Raw genomic sequence first — 10,649 nt, 5'->3', positions numbered from 1 at the left:
GGAGCCGCCGCAGCCGCAGCCGGAGCCGGAGCCGCGCTCCGAGCGGGCCCTTCCCTGCCAATCATGCGCGTTCTGTTTTATTAAACAAAAGAAAAGGGGGGATGCTGACTTTTTCCCATGATGCCTCGCGGGGGCAGGGAAAAAGAGAAGGGAGAGGAGGAAAAAAAAAAAAAAAAAAAAAAAAAAGGGAATTAAAAAAAAAAAAAATTTGAATGAAAAAAAAAAATTTAAAAAGAAAAAAAATAAAATAAAAATTCCGGTCGTGAGCGGTTTGGCGATTCCCGACATGGAATTGGCTCTGGATTTTTCTTCTTTTTTTTTGGGGGGGGGGGGTTTGATTTTCGCTGGGATTTCGGCCGCCCCCTCCCCGCTCCCCCTCCCCCGCTGCTGGCCCCCCGCCAAACTTTGTCTTCATTCATGGAAGCTCCTTCCCTCCCCTGGAATTTTAACTCTCTCCCTCCCAAAAAGGAGCCCCGGGGCCGCCGGGAGCCGCCCCTCCCAGCGCCCGAACAGCGCGGAGCGGCCTCGGGATGGCCGGGCCCGGGGCACGGAGAGGGTCCCCAGGGGCCCCGGAATGTGCCCAGGGAATGTGCCCAGACATCCCGGGGATCCCAGGGATTGTGCCCAGGGAATGTGCCCAGGGATCCCAGGGCAGAATTTGCCCACGGAATGAGCCCAGGGATCCCAGGGATGGTGCCCAGGGATCCCAGAATGTGCCCAGGGAATGTGCCCAGGGGTCCCAGCGAATGTGCCCAGGGATCTGAAAATGTGCTAAGGGATTGTGCCCAGAGAATGTGCCCAGGGATCCCAGGGAATGGGCCCAGGCATTCAGGAATGTACCAGGGATCCCAGAATGTGCCCAGGGGATGTGCCCAGGGAACCAGGAATCTGCCCAGGATCCCAGAATGTGCCCAGGGATCCCAGGGAATGGGCCCAGGCATTCAGGAATGTACCAGGGATCCCAGAATGTGCCCAGGGGATGTGCCCAGGGAACCAGGAATCTGCCCAGGATCCCAGAATGTGCCCAGGGGTCCCAGCGAATGTGCCCAGGCATTCAGGAATGCACCAGGGATCCCAGAATGTGCCCAGGAAATGTGCCCAGGGAACCAGGAATCTGCCCAGAGAATGTGCCCAGGATCCCAGAATGTGCCCAGGGAATGTGCCCAGGGGTCCCAGCGAACGTGCCCAGGGATCTGAGAATGTGCTAAGGGATTGTGCCCAGAGAATGTGCCCAGGGATCCGCTGGGCACGTCCATCCGCATGTGGATGAAGATGCCACAGAAGATGCCAGGAGGACACCGAGGGATGCCAACGACGACGCCAAAATCCCCAAAAAGGCACCGAGGGAAGGGGCAGGAGGAGATGCTGAGGGATGGCAGGGAGATGCCAAAGGGTCCCAGCAAGGAGCACGGGGAGCAGGGGCAGAGCCCCGAGGAGATGCTGAGCATTCCCTGGGAACATGCCCTGGAGATGCCAAGGCCTGGGAGATGCCACCCGTGGGCTGGCCCTGCAGAAGGAGCATCCAGAGTGATTCCGGCTGTCCCAAACCCCCTGATCCAATTCCAGAGGAGCCCAAATCCCACTGTGGATCCCCAGCAGGAACGGGATGGGGACAAATTTGGGGCCTCGTTAAGGAATTAACGAGAGCTTGGAGCATTCCCCACATGGAGAACCCAGGAGATGGAGAATGGAAAACACAGCTTTAAACCAAAACACGGGAGTTTAAAACACAGTTTTAAACCAAAACACGGGAGACTGAGCCTGGGCATTTGGGATTCCTCAGCCAGAGGAACAGCCCTGTCCTCACTGCAGCCCTCCCTGGCACAGATCACCCCGGGAATCTGGGGCTGCCCCATCCCTGCAAGTGCTCAAGGCCAGGCTGGGCAGGGCTTGGAGCAGATGGAAAATGTCAGATCCCCCCAAAACACCCCGATAATCCCCCAATCCCCGACATCCAGGGCCCTGTTCCACCCCCGAGCTGTGGGAGCCTGGGAATTCCAGCACTGGAACCCCCCAGTTTGCCTTTATTGCATAAAATGGAACAATTTGGTTTCCAAAGGGGGAAAGGATTAATTAGCTTTAATTGCATGCTCGTTTCCATGGATTTATCAGCTAATGAGGGGGTGGGATGGGCCCGGGGATGATTTATTCCAGGCTGTGTCCATGGAAAACGCAGAGGGCACAGGAGAGCAGCAAATTGCTTCATTTCTCCATTTCCCTGGATTTTCAGCACCTGTTTCCATCCTCCCCCTTCTCCTCGGGCCCTTCCATCCCTGTTTGGGCTGGGTGGGGATTTGGGAAGGGATGAAATCCCTCCCTGCTCCTGCCCCGACCTTCCCAATGATCCTCCCAGCCAGGATGGGCAAAGGAGGCACTCAAACATCACTGAACTGGATTTGGGCTTTTTCCCTGGGGATCCACTCCCTGGGAGCTCCTGTTTCCTGAAAAGGCCTTTGGGAAGCCTGACCAGAGCTCCTTTTATCCCAAAGGATCCCTGGAGCTTCCTCCCCACTGGGAAAACGAAACCAGAATTCCTGGATCCAATTCCCTCCTCCCAAACGACAGCACCTGGAATTGGAGCCATCCATCCCAGGCTGGCTTCAGGCTGACACTGTGTAACCAGGAGGAGATTCTGGGGAAACTGGAGGATGGTTAAGCAGGGAAAGGGATGATTTTCCCCCAATTTTGCCATTCAATGGGAATCCAAAAGCTTCCTGATCTGCAGGGAAGGCCTCGCTCAAGGAGCTCCCACCACAAACCCAACACAACCAAAGGATTGCCAGGATAGGACCAGGGGAAGGTGGGAATCCACGATCCCATTCCCAGGGATTCATCCCAATCCCAGCTGGGTTAACCCCTCCTTTGCCTGATGGGAATTCAGGATTCCCACCCACACCCAGCAGCCCCAACTTCCCAGCCCAGCAATTCCAGATAAAACCAGCAAATTTTGGGTTCTGGAATTTCCTAAACCTTCCATTGAGGCCATTCCTTATGGATTCATCCCAATCCCAGCTGGGTTAACCCCTCAGAAAATGTCCTTTGTCTGATGGGAATTCAGGATTGCCATCCCAACGCACAGCAGAGCCATCCCCACCCACACCCAGCAGCCCCAACTTCCCAGTAAAACCAGCAAATTTTGGGTTCTGGAATTCCTCAGCCTTCCACTGGGGCCATTCCTTGGAAAAGCAGGAATCCACAATCCCATTCCCAGGGATTCATCCCAATCCCAGCTGCATTAACCCCTCCTTTGCCTGATGGGAATTCAGGATTCCAACCCACATCCAGCAGCCCCAACTTCCCAGGTAAAACCAGCAAATTTTGGGTTCTGGAATTCCTCAGCCTTCCACTGGGGCCATTCCTTGGAAAAGCAGGAATCCACGATTCCATTCCTATGGATTCATCCCAATCCCAGCTGGGTTAACCCCTCCTTTGTCTGATGGAAATTTAGGATTCCCATCCCAAAGAACATCAGAGCCATCCCCACCCACACCCAGCAGCCCCAACTTCCCAGTAAAACCAGCAAATTTTGGGTTCTGGAATTCCTCAGCCTTCCACTGGGGCCATTCCAATTCCATGCAAGGAACAAACCCAGCCGTGGCAATGCCCCCGTGGCACAAGGAGCTGTTGGGATTTCTCAGGGCTCACAGATTTGATTGGAATCCAGGATTTAATAAAGAGGAAAATCCAAGCTTGGATTTTTTTTTTTTTTTCCAAGCAGAAAGTTTGGAGTTACCCAAGGAGAACAATGGGATAATTTTGGAATTCCCTGGAATTCTGTGGCCTTTGCCCTCAGAATCCCTCAGCGCCGGGATGTGTTTGAGGAGCAGGGAAATTCCTTACGGAGCTCCTCCACCTGCACCCCAGCTGCAACTGGGAGCAAACTGGGAGCAAACTGGGAGCAGCTGAGATTCCCAACCCTTCCTCCAGCCAAGGACCAACCCCTGGAGCACCAAAAATCCCCCGGGGGCCCTGGATGCTGTGGGAAACAGCCCAGGCAGGTTTTCCAGCCAGGCCCTCCCGAAAATCCAGATTGGGGAGCACACCTGGGGCTCTGCTCCTGGAGTTTGGGGGATTTCAGGCGGATTTGGGGGATTTCAGGTGGATTTTGGGGAATTTCAGGTGGATTTTGGGGAATTTTGGGCGGAGTTTGGGGGATTTCAGGTGGATTTTGGGCGGAGTTTGGGGGATTTCAGGTGGATTTTGGGGAATTTCCTGCGGGGAAAGCACGAATGAACACTGGGATGGGTGACAGGAGCAGCCTCCCCCTCCCACAGGCTCTGGCTCAGTCTCACCCCATAAATCCCGGGGTTCACACATCCATCTCCTGGGACCCCACGGCAATGAACCCCACATTTTACTGGGGATCAAACACCCAGGGCATGGGGAAACCCCACAAACCCAACTCCTGCCACCCCCTCCGCCCCAAAACGGGGCAATGTTGGGGTTCAGCCCCAGAGCCCCACTCGGGGATGGAGTCTCTGCAGCAGGACGGACACCGTGGATGGACGGATGGATGGATGATGGATGGATGGATGGAAGGATGGATGGATGGATGATGGATGGATGGATGGATGATGGATGGATGGATGGATGGATGGACGGATGGATGATGGATGGATGGATGATGGATGGATGGATGATGGATGGATGGATGATGGATGGATGGATGGATGGATGGATGGATGGATGGATGGGTGGATGGATGGATGGACGGATGGATGATGGACGGATGGATGATGGACGGATGATGGATGGACGGATGATGGATGGATGGATGATGGATGGATGGATGATGGATGGATGGATGGATGGATGGATGGGTGGATGGATGGGTGGATGGATGGAGGATGGATGATGGATGGATGATGGATGGATGGATGATGGATGGATGGATGGATGATGGATGGATGGATGATGGATGGATGGATGATGGATGGATGGATGGATGGATGATGGATGGATGGATGGATGGATGGATGATGGATGGATGGATGGATGATGGATGGATGGATGGATGATGGATGGATGGATGATGGATGGATGATGGATGGATGGATGGATGGATGGATGGATGGATGGATGATGGATGGATGGATGGATGGATGATCGATGGATGGATGGATGATGGATGGATGGATGGATGGATGATGGATGGATGGATGGATGATGGATGGATGATGGATGGATGGATGATGGATGGATGGATGGATGGATGGATGGATGGATGGATGATGGATGGATGGATGGATGGATGGATGGATGGATGGATGGATGATGGATGATGGATGGATGGATGGATGGATGGATGGATGGATGGATGGATGATCGATGGATGGATGGATGATGGATGGATGGATGGATGGATGGATGGATGGATGGATGGATGGATGGATGATGGATGGATGGACGGATGGATGGATGGATGGATGGATGGATGGATGATGGATGGATGGATGATCGATGGATGGATGGATGGAGGGATGGATGGATGGATGGATGGATGGATGGATGGATGGATGGATGATGGATGGATGGATGATGGATGGATGGATGGATGGATGGATGGATGGATGGATGGATGATGGATGGATGGATGATGGATGGATGGATGATGGATGATGGATGAGGGAGCACCCCTGAAACCCAACCCCGGCTCCTCGGGGCTATTCTGGGTTTGGCAGCGCCGCTCCCAAAACTCCCCGAGGATTCCAGGGCTGGGGCTGCTCGCGCAGGGCTCAGGAATGTTCCAGATGCCACCAGCACAAATTCCATCCAAGGGGCGCTGAGGGAACCCGGGGGTCTGAGGGGATGAGTCCCTTCCCCAGCCTGAACCTGCCAGCGCTGGGAAGGGCCAAGCTCAGGGGAAAATCGGGGGATGAAAAAGAAAAAATAAATAAAGAAAAATTAAAATAAAGAAAAATAATAATAATAGTAATAGATTTTTTAAGTGAAGCATTAAAAAATTAAAATAAAAACAAAGAAAAAAAAATTAAAGAAAAATAAAAAAGAGAAAAAGAAACAAAGAAAAAGGAAAAAGACAAAAGGAAAAAAGGAAAAGGAAAAGGGAAAAGGAAAAGGAAAAGGAAAAATAAAGAAAAATTAAAAAAGAAAAATATAAAAGGGAAAAATAATAAAAAAAAGAAAAGAACAAGAAAAAATAAAGAAAAATAATTAAAAGAAAAATAAAAATAAAGAAAAATAAAAAAGGGAAAAATAATAAAAAAAATAAAAAAGAAAAACTATAAAAGGAAAAATAAAAAAGGAAAAATGAAAAAGGAAAATAAAGAACTAAAGAAATAAAAATAAAAACAAAAGCAGAAGCAAGCCCAGCAGTGCAGCCTCCTCCTGCCCCACTCCCCCAGCTCAGTGTGAGCTCTGAGGTGCCCAAACCCCAACCGTGGCACGGGAGGAGCCCAAGCACAGCAGGGCAGCTCCTCATGGCACGGGCTGGCACAGCCCTGGACATCCCCTGCCCTGAGGAGCTGCTGAGGGCACGGCAGAGCTGGGAAAGGGAAAGCCAGGGAGAGCCTGGGGCATCCCCAGAGCCAGAGAGGCCCTGAGGGCTGGCAGGGACCAGGGACAGGGACTGGAGTGCAGGAGAAGGGGGATCGGGGTGGGATGCTGGGGAGAAATTCCTGCAGAGGAATGGGGGTGCACCCCATCCCATCCCATCCCATCCCATCCCATCCCATCCCATCCCATCCCATCCCAGCACATCCCATCCCAACCATCAGAGCATCCCTAAATGGTGCAAAATACAGAATTCCCCTAAAAACCTGGAAAAAATCCTAAAACACCAACAAAACCCACGGCAAACACAACCCCAGCCATTCGTGGGGAAGAATTCCCAGATCCACGTGAAACCCAAAGCCACAGATTTCCCTAAAAACCAGGAAAAAATCCTAAAACACCAACAAAACCCACGGCAAACACAACCCCAGCCATTCCAAGATCCATGTGAAACCCAAACCCGCAGATTTCCCTAAAAACCTGGAAAAAATCCTATAACACCAACAAAACCCCACAGCAAACACAACCCCAGCCATCCCTGGGACAGAATTCCGGGATCCATGTGAAACCCAAAGCCACAGATTCCCACCAGGAACAACCATGGATCAAGGAGCATTTCTGCCATCGCAGATGGAAGACCCAAGCATGGAAAACTGTCAATGAACTGGGAAATAATCAGGAAAAAGCTGAAAATTCGGGAAATTCCTCTCCTGCATGCGGATCCCGACCCCCCTGGGAGGTGGCTCTGGAGGGGAAGGTGCTTCCAGGAACACCCTGAGTGGGATAAATCCATCCTGCCAGGCTGAATTGCTGCTCTCCACGTGAAACAGCACCCGAGGGCAGCCCGGGAGCCGCCCTGCTCGGGGGGAGATGGAAAAGGGATGGGGGCAGTGCCAGGAACGGTGCCAGGGGAAGGTGGCACCGAGATCCAAAGGATCAGAGCATGGAACCACCATGGACACCTTGGATGGATCCCAAGAGGTTCCAACACCACCAAGGTGACAAATCCCTGCCCAACCTTGCATTCCCAGCAGGGATTCCCTATGCAAACTCCACTGCACCCCAACAGCAACCTCAGCATGGGGGATGCCCCAAATCCTGGGAGATGGATGGAGGCAGTGCCAGGAACGGTGCCAGGACAAGGTGGCACCCAGATCCCAAAGGATCAGAGCATGGAGCCACCATGGAGACCTTGGATGGATCCAACCCCACCGAATCCCAGCCCAGCCCTGCATTCCCAGCAGGGATTCCCCATGGAAGCTCCACTGCACCCCAACACCACGCAGATTTTGGGGATGTCCCAGATCCTGGCACGCGCCAGGGTCTCTCAGACTGGGCACCCCCAGCCCTTAAAACGCCAGAAATTCCCCCAAAACCGCGGCTGCCTCCTCAGCCCCAGCCCCCAGGCGGGAGCAGCGAGGAACAGGAGTCAAATCCTCCCACACTCCTGCCAGGAGGAGCTGCTCCATTGCCGAGCTCCCCCTTCCTCCTCCTCCTCCTCCTCCTCCCGCCCGCAGCGGCCGAGGAAGCTCCAAAAAAAAAAAAAAAATCAAATGGATGTTAAAATTAAAAAATGAAATAAAATAAATCAGAAACGCTCGGGAAAAGCCAATGGATCCCGGCTCTTCCTCCCTGCTCCCAGATTCCCAAATCTCCTCCTCCTCCTCCTCCTCAGTTCCCGGCAAGCCACCCCCTCCCCCCGCCATCACAGATCCCTCTCCAGGCTCCAAAGCGCCCAAAATCGCCTCGATTTGGGGAATGTGGGCAAGGAGGAACCCTCAGATGCTGGGAGGAGGAACCCTCAATCCCTGCGAGGAGGAACCCTCTGGATCCGTGCTGGGAGGGGACCCAGCTGCCCAGAACGGGTGAGGAGGGGTCCGCGCCCCCTCCCAGCCCGGGCGGGGATGGCCAAGTTTCCCAAATTGGGGGGGGGGAGCAGGAAAAGAGGGAGAATCCCGCGGGGAGGAAATCCGGGATGCGGCCGGGAAACGGCGCGGGAAGGAACCGGGCACCGGGAGCGGCCCCGGAGCCCGCACGGAACAAAGCGGGGCTCGAGGGGGAGATCCGGGGGGCTCCGGGATCCGCACCCCGCAATCCTATCGGGAACAGTGCCCGGGGGATTGCCCGGAGCGCCCCCAAACCGCCCGGGATGAGCCCCAAAATCCCTGAGGTCTGATCCCCAAAATCTCTGAGAGCAGCTCCCCAAAACCCCTGAGAGCTGCTCCCCAAAACCCCTGAGCTTTGCTCCCCAAAATCTCTGAGCTCTGATCCCCAAAACCCCTGAGAGCAGCTCCCCAAAATCCCTGAGCTCTGCTCCCCAAAATCCCTCACCTCTGCACGCCAAAAATCCCTGAGCTCTGCTCCCCCAAATCTGAGCTCTGCTCCCCAAAATCTCTGAGTTCTGATACCCGAAATCTCTGAGCTCTGATGCCCGAAATCCCTGAGTGCTGCCCCCAAAAAATCCCTGAGCTCTGCTCCCCAAAATCCCAGAGAGCTGCCCCCTCAAAATCCCTGAGCTCTGCTCCCCAAAATCCCAGAGAGTCGCCCCCCAAAATCCCTGTACTCTGCTCCCCAAAATTCCAGAGCTCCACACTCCCAAATCTCTGAGCTCTGCTCCCCAAAATGCGAGCTCTCTCCCCCCCCGGATCTGTCAGCTTGGTGACCCCAATCCTGCCGGCTCTGCCCCAAAACCCCTGTGACTTGCTCCCCCAAATCTGAGCTCTGCTCCCTAAAATTCCTGAGCTCCGCACTCCCAAAATCCCTGAGCTCTGCTCCCCAAAATCCCTGAGCTCTGCTCCCCAAAAATTCCTGGCTCTGCTCCCCTAAATCTGAGCTCTGCTCCCCAATATCCCTCAGCTCTATCCCCCAAAATCCCCCAGCTCTGCCCTGCAAAATCTGAGCTCTGCTCCCCAGAATCCCTGAGCCCTGCTCCCCAAAATCTGAGCTCTGCTCCCCCAAAATCCCTCAGCTCTGCTCCCCCAAATCCCTCAGCTCCGCACTCCCAAATCCCTGTGCTCTGCTCCCCAAAATCCTTGGGCTTTGCTCCCCCACATCTGAGCTCTGCTTCCTAAAATCCCTCAGCTTTGCCCCCCAAAATCCCTGTGCGCTGCTCCCCCAAATCCGAGCTCTGCTCCCCCAAATCCGAGCTCCGCCGCCGCCCAACCCCTCGGGCTCTGCCTGCTGCCCTCAGCCCCCAAAATCCCCCTGAGCCCCCCCAAAAAATCCACTCTCAGCCCCCCAAAATCCGCCTGACCCCCCAAAATCCCCCTCAGCCCCGGTTCTCGCCCCCCCCCCCCCAGCCAGGCCCTGCCCCGCCCCCGCCGGGCCCGGCCCCGCCGCCCCCGCGGGCCTCACCTGGCTCGGGGGTCGCGGGGGGTCTCGGCGGGTTCCCGGCGGTTCCCGGTGGGTTCCGGACGGTTCCCGGTGGCTGCCGGCGGATGCCGGCGGGTCCCGGGCGGTCCCGGGGGTCCCGGGCCGGGCGGGCGGAGCAGACGCGGCCGCCGCCGAGCGCAACCGGCACCACCACAAACAATGCCGCTGATTGGCCGCCGCCGCCGCCGCGCCCGCCCCGCCTCCCGACCCCAGCCGCGACGCCCATTGGTGCGGCGTGCAGACTGGCACGAGATCTCACCAATGGAATCGCTGCGATCCTCTCTTATCCCGCCTGCCAGCTTTCACTGGATGTCTCAGCAATGATTGACGTCGCGCTGCACCAATGGGAACGCGCCGAGCTTCCCCGCGGGGCGCCTTTAATGGGTCCCCGAGCCTGAACATCCGGGTACTGCCGGCGGCGCGCGGTGGCGGCGCGCGACTTCTCCCCCGGCGCGCCGCGGAGTTTTGTCCCCTCCCAGCCGCCGTACCGGCCCCGGGCCCAGCACCGGCCCGGTTCCTCCGCACGTGGCGCCGCTGCGAGGCCGCGGTGGCTCCGGGGAGGAGATCCCGGTTCTGGGGACAGCGGGCAGAGCCCTCCAATGCCCGGCGGGGCCGCAGCGAGCGGAGCTCGGTGCTCGCGAGGCCTCATGGCCCGTGCCCGGATCCAAGATGGCGGCCTGAGGGCAGCGCCAGGGTCCAAGATGGCGGAGCCGGCCTCACTCCCCTCAGGGGGCTCCGCACCCTCAAACCCCCCCGGTAAATAAAAA

The sequence above is a fragment of the Melospiza melodia genome, chromosome 25 (genome assembly GCF_035770615.1).
Source record: "Melospiza melodia melodia isolate bMelMel2 chromosome 25, bMelMel2.pri, whole genome shotgun sequence".
NCBI classification, from domain to species: Eukaryota; Metazoa; Chordata; class Aves; order Passeriformes; family Passerellidae; genus Melospiza; species Melospiza melodia.
This window is presented reverse-complemented; position numbering follows the sequence as displayed.